Source organism: Choloepus didactylus, chromosome 11 (assembly GCF_015220235.1).
Source record: "Choloepus didactylus isolate mChoDid1 chromosome 11, mChoDid1.pri, whole genome shotgun sequence".
Classification (NCBI taxonomy): domain Eukaryota; kingdom Metazoa; phylum Chordata; class Mammalia; order Pilosa; family Megalonychidae; genus Choloepus; species Choloepus didactylus.
Window position 1 is genome coordinate 89834807 of NC_051317.1, and position 7010 is coordinate 89841816.

Below are 7010 nucleotides of genomic sequence, written 5' to 3' on the forward strand. Positions count from 1 at the left end.
TCTGCATTTATAGGAATAAATTAGACAATTTGGTGTAGCATTTTGAGGGAAGAATTTGTATAGATACACTAATTGAATAGGTAAAGAATCTGGTAAATTCTTTCCTGAAATGATTTTATGTGTGATAAGGCAACTTTCCCCCAAAAGCATTCAGAAAAAAACATCAGAAAAAAAAAAAAAAAACACTTTTTTCCCTAATGATAATAAAAATGGACAGATTCAGATCCTGTGGGGCCTCTTTCTTTACTACCAGGTGCACAGAGGTGGCCTCTTCTCCACATGCAGCTGCCAGCTCTGAGGTCCTTGCTGGGCTGTCCAACGCTCAGGTCGGTTCTGAGTGAGCAGCCACTGCCACCCTCTGCCCTCCCTACCAGTAGGCTGATTATGCAGAGCGTCCAGCAGGGAAATGGTAGTGTTTTCCGTGCCCGCCGAAGTCCCTGCGATCATCAGCTGTCGAAGGACATTTTATTTCCTTACATCAAAGAAAATGTTAAAGAGTATCTGCAGACACATTGGGAAGAAGAGGAGTGCCAGCAGGATGTCAATCTTTTGAGGAAACACGCTGAAGAGGGTACCCACTTGGATAGGGACATTCCGATCCCTGCAGTATCTGGAAATGGGGTGGAAGACCTGCAACAGATGATCCAAGCTGTGGTAGATAATGTGTGCTGGCAGATGTCTCTGGACTGAAAGACCACGGCGTTGAAGCAGCTGCAGGGCCACATGTGGAAGGCGGATTCACAGCTGGGCGCATGAAGGCAGACTTCTTTGAAGATGTAGTTCCAGCAGTCAAGAAATGGAGGGAGGCTGGAAGGAAGGTATATATCTATTCTTCAGGGCATGTAGAGGCACAGAAACTATTATTTGGGCATTCTACAGAGGGACATATTCTTGAGCTTATTGATGGTCACTTTGATACCAAGATGGGACACAAAGCAGAGAGTGCGAGTTAGCAAAAGATCGCAGACAGCATTGGCTGCTCAACCAACAACATCCTGCTTCTGACAGACATTACTCTAGAAGCCAGTGCTGACGAGGAAGCAAATGTGCATGTAGTAAGACCTGGCAACTCAGGATTAACAGATGATGAAAAGACTTACTACAGCTTCATCACATCCTTCAACGACCTGTACCTGCCTTCCTCAACCTAGAGGATTTCTCACTGCTCTGCTGGTCCTCACAGAGTTGTTTCTATAGTCTAGTTTTATTCTAATGGTAAAAGAAACTTAAAAACTAAAAAAAAAAAATATATATATATATATATATATATATTCACACACCTATATGCAAGTGTATGTATGTGTATGCTCAAATTACCCTAGGCACATAAGTGAAAAAAAACACAAAAACCAAAAAACCTCAGTTCAGTGAAATGGAAGCTTATTTAAAAATGTATTGGAGAAACCAAGATGGCGGCTAGGTGAGACAGGGCTAAGGAACACCTCCGTGGAAAACACTAGATAAGGACCAGAGAGTGACCCAGAATACCGGTTACAGTGATGTGCCAGCTGGACTAGATCTGCTAGTTCCCAGGGGCTGTATACTTGGTGAAACTGGGAGTCTGCATTCTGAAATGAGTGAGTAAGCTGGCTGGAAGTCCCGCAGCTGTGCAGCAATCCAGGGAAGCCAGGTTTTGGCGTCTGGAGACCAACGGGCTCTTTTAATGGAAAAAAAAAAAGAAAAAAGGGGAAAACCCAGGAGCGGCTGCAGGTGCGATTGGCTGCAGGTGCGATCGTGGGAAACATGCAGTAAAACACAACAAGAGGGGGCTGGGCCAGCCTCTCGGTGTCTGGCCGGGAAGATAGCCCGCTGCAGATATCCCTGGGGCCGGGGGAACGGAGCGGAGAGCCAGAAGCCGAAAGAATCCCCGCAGCTAGCAGCTTGCTCCTGGGAGGGCTGGATAAACTCCTGCCTGGGGCCGTGCCCACAGCCCAGAGCCCCGCCAGTTGTCCCGGAGCTGGGAAAGAGGAACTGTGTGAGGAGGGGGGTGTGGAGACACCCCGTTTGGCCATTTTTGCATAAGGCTGAAAGTGAACCGGCTCGGCCCGGTGGTCCAGGGCTTCCCTTGAGTGACAGCGCGCTGATGACGTAGCACAGCATTACCTCAGCAGAGGTCCTGGATGATCGCAGCTGGGTGGGGGGACATGCTTGGAGATCCCAGACACACTATGCCAAGTCTGGTGGTTTGTGGGACATTCAGAGAGAGGCGCTGGGGCTGAAATGAAATGAAGGCTTGGACTTTTGCGGCGGCCTTGAATCTCCGGGGACCAGGGGGATTTGAATATTGAGGCTGTCCTTCCTCCTTGACCACCCGTACAAGCGCCCCGCATTCAGGGCAGACAGCTGCAACAACACACCCAGGCTGAGTTCTCCGGCTGGACCCCACAAGAATCGTTTCCCCATATAACGTGGGGACAAGGTGGAGAACTGACTTGAGAGGTATAGGTGACTCACGGACGCCATCTGCTGGTTAGTTAGAGAAAGTGTATGTCACCAAACAGTGTTTCTGAAAAATTAGATAGGTTTTTTTTTTTGACAAATTAAAAGAACCCTGTCGAGCAGAGCAAATGCCAAGAGGCCAAAAACAACAGAAAATCTCAATGCATATGATAAAACCAGACAATATGGAGAATCCAACTCCAAACACACAAATCAAGTTATCAGAAGAAACAAAGTTCCTCGTAGAATTAATCAAAGAAATACAATCGAGGAACGAAAGCATGGCAAAGGATTTAAAGGACATCAAGAAGACCATGGCCCAGGATATAAGCTACATAAAGAAGACCCTAGAAGAGCATAAAGAAGACATTGCAAGAATAAATAAAAAAATAGAAGATCTTATGGAAATAAAAGAAACTGTTGGCCAAATTAAAAAGACTCTGGATATTCACAATACAAGACTAGAGGAAGCTGAGCAACATCTCAGTGTCCTAGAAGTCCACAGAACAGAAACTGAAAGAACAAAAGAAAGAATGGAGAAAAAAATTGAAAAAATTGAAATGGATCTCAGGGAAATGATATATAAAATAAAATGTCCAAACTTAAGACTCATTGGTGTCCCAGAAGGGGAAGAGAAGGGTAAAGGTCTAGAAAGAGTATTCAAAGAAATTGTTGGGGAAAACTTCCCCAACCTTCTACACAATATAAATACACAAAATATAAATGCCCAGCAAACTCCAAATAGAATAAATCCAAATAAACCCACTCCAAGACATATTCTGATCAGACTCTCAAATACTGAAGAGAAGGAGCAAGTTCTGAAAGCAGCAAGAGAAAAGCAATTCACCACTACAAAGGAAACTACCTAAGACTAAGTTGCAACTACTCAGTGGCCACCATGGAGGCGAGAAGGCAGTGGCATGACATACTTAAAATACTGAGAGAGAAAAATTTCCAACCAAGAATACTTTATCCAGCAAAACTCTCCTTCAAATTTGAGGGAGAGCTTAAATTTTTCACAGACAAACAAATCCTGAGAGACTTTGCCAATAAAAGACCTGCCCTACTTCAGATTCTAAAGGGAACCCTACCAACAGAGAAACAACAGAAAGAAGAAAGAGATGTAGAGAATTTTAACAGGAATACATAGTACCTTACATCCCAAAGCACCAGGACACTCATTTTTCTCTAGTGATCACAGATCTTTCTCCAGAAGGGACCATAAGCTGGGACATAAAACAAGCCTCAAGAAATTAAAAAAAAAAAAAAATTGAATATACTCAAAGCACATTCTCCAACCACAATGGGAATACAAATGGAAGTCAATAATTTTTGAACTGTAACTCCACTATTTACTTCCTACATGATATAAATAACACAAACCCTAATGACAAATCAGTGGTTTTGAACTCAATGTAAAATATGTAATTTTAGACAACTATATAAAGGTAGGGGAATGGAGGAGTATAGGAACATAGTTTATGTGTCCTATTGAAGTGGAGGTGGTGTCAAAGAAAAAAAAGATTGTTATGGATATAAGAGGTTAGTTTTAACCCCCACAGCAAACACAAAGAAACTATCAGAGAATGTAACCATAGAGATGAATTGTAGAGTTCCGTTTAAGAGAAATGGGGGACGGTGCAACGCGGAGTTAAGAAATGAGGGTGGAGTTGCAGTTTGAGGTGAAGGGAAATTTCTAGTAATGGATGGTGGGAAAGAGCATTACAACATTCTAAAGGTGATTAATCCCACTAATGGAAGGCTAGGGAGGGGGTGGAATGGGAAGATTTAGGCTGTGTATATGTTCCCACAACTAAAAAAAAAAAAAAAAAGTCTAAATAGATGATTGAATGCCAAGGATGAACTTGGATGGAATTAGAAGATAGAGGACAGGTGGCTCAAAGGGACACAGCTGAGACATAAGGTAAAGGAAATATAGAATGTAAGCTTTGTATCATTGTTGAACCTGTTGTACTTCTTAGCTGCGCTTAATGGGACTGCATAAAAGAATGTTTTTGTTCATGGGAAGTGTATACGTGAATTCTAGTGTATGTGCAAGGATGTGTGCAGCTAGCTCTCATATGTTCAGAAGACAGAGCAACAGATGATGGATGATAGATAGGGAGGGAGGGAAAGAAATAGCGATGTGGCAGCATGTTAAGGTTGGTGGATTGAGCTATCGGGGGAGGGGGGTCAGGGTATGATGGAATTCTTTGTATGGGGTTAGTATTGTTTTTGCAACTGATCCTATAACTTTGAATTTATTTCAAAATAAAATTTCAAAAAAATAAAAAAAACGTATTGTATGTAGAAATTGTTTGAAACCACAACTCTAACCCTTATTAAGAGCAAAGTGTAGTCGATAGAAGAAATTACTAAACAATAGATCAAAATACAGATCAAATGTGTTAGGTTTATCAGCTCATGTAACAAAATGGAAAGCTAATTTTGAGAATTTATTCAGAAGCCTTATTATTTCAAAAATTCAAAGAATTATTCATAAAAATGATTTGTTGCTCCATTTAATTGTTAGTTTAGCTGTCACTTAGATTACAACACCTGTATTTCACAATATTTGCCTGTCTGTTCACAAGACAAAATTATTTGCTTCTGCTCCAAAAGAAAGCAAAATTGGGAAACAAAATTCACTTTAATCTTTATCAATCATTTGTTACTTAAGAAGAAACTTGTTAATCATCGTTGACACCCACAGCAAGCAATTGCCTTACCAGTGACAAAGGTGCATTGATGTAACAGCTAAAAGAAATTAACATTTGTTCATTTCCTCTGAAAAGGATAGGAGAAATGTAAATTTTTTAAAGAGCGTTATTTATCCTCGTTCTATTCTAATAGGATGTCATGTCAGTTTCATGGTGTGATTAATAAAAACATTTTCTTCTTTTTCTTCAAAAAAGGGACAGATTCAATTTTTAAACAACAAATTGATTTTATTGATTAACTTTTTATGGTGTGATTAATAAAAACATTTTCTTCTTTTTCTTCAAAGAAGGGACAGATTCAATTTTTAAACAACAAATTGATTTTATTGATTAACTTTTTATTGATTATCCCTTCATTTTTAGGATAAAATATGCATCACTTTTAATATTTCTAAACCTGGTCTTCAGGAATATTGGATCTTTATAATCCAATAATTTATATCGGATTATATATTGGATCCAAATTTATATTGGATTGTATTTATATATAAATTTATATCATCCAATTTATAATTGGATCTTCTAATCTCTCAGGCCTTCTCATTAGGAGTTTCCTCATTAGGGAAAATCAAAAGACAGATCAACCATTTGGATCTACTAGGAAAAATTAATGTATTTTAAATAAATCTCTTCTTTAAAAAGAAAAATTCCAAGTGCTAAGAGGCACAATGGTGAGATACCTTGCTAAGCTTACAGTTTGACATAGTATTTCATAGTGAGACTATTTATCTGAGATAGTGACTAATTTCAAAAGATCTTTGACAACAAATAGATTCCAAAGTGCCAATGTTCAGTCAGTGGGGAATAAAAAAGAATGCTTATACAGTCTGCAAACTTCATCTCTGAAATGGGAGCACAGACCAACATTTGGGCCAGCTGTTGTGCAGCTTTGCTTGGTCAAACATCGTAATCATGTGGAATTGGGGTAACGAGGCTACTGCCAGCCAACTGGTGGGCATCTTATTCCATCTAGTTTTCAAAAAAGGGGAAGCTTACTTAATAAATTATTTTGGTCTTTTACTCTCCTGTGATCTTCATTCTTAGCTACTGTCTACATTATAGGCACTGTCCCAGAAATTCTGCCAGCACCACACAGGGAACAGAATGTTTTCAACTTTGAAATCCTCATGAAAACAGGTAAAACCCAAGAAATCATGTTAAGCTGAGGTTGACTCTCACTGTCAGTGACAGGTTGAAAAGCAGTCATCATAAACTCAGTAATTTCACCATTCACATTTCTCTCTTCTGCATCTATCAGTGAACATTTTCTTCACCAGAGGGGGGGGGGACAAAAAAAAACAAATTCCTTTAAAAAAATTTAGTATCATCAACATGTAATGCTTTGGTTTCTATTTGTTACTTAATGTTAACTCTGTAGTATTTTCTCCCTACCATAGAGCTGAAATGTTGGCATTTCTGCACTGTGTAGATAAAGCAATTACCTATGGAATTCAGGAGAAAGATCATTTTCATTTCATTTCATCAGATGAATACTTTGGGCTGTGGATTTTGAGGCTATGTCAACAAAACCATTTTTTAAACCACCTTTGATGTTCTGTTTAAATGTGCTTAAAATGTTATAGTCCATGAAATTTAGGATCCCTTGAGTGGAGGGAACAATGAAAGCAGTCTAATTCTATACCATTTGATCAAGGAAAACTTGAATTTCAAATTCTAGATTATTGAGTGGAAAGGAAAACTTGAAGCCATTTAGAAGTCAGCTGTCAGGGAAACCACAGATGACAATTGTGGGGGAAGGGTTGCTGTCAAGAGGTTTCATGAATAGAAACAGCTGCAGTGCCTCTTTTTCCAGTAAAGTTGGTGTTTTTTAATTTTTTTTAATTAGAGAAG

The 7010-nt window shown here is 39.5% G+C and overlaps 1 pseudogene; it reads left to right on the top strand.

Annotated features, from left to right (window-relative positions):
* Positions 1–279: 279 nt before the first annotated feature.
* On the top strand, positions 280–1151 carry LOC119506088 (annotated as a pseudogene).
* The last annotated feature ends 5859 nt before the right edge of the window (positions 1152–7010 follow it).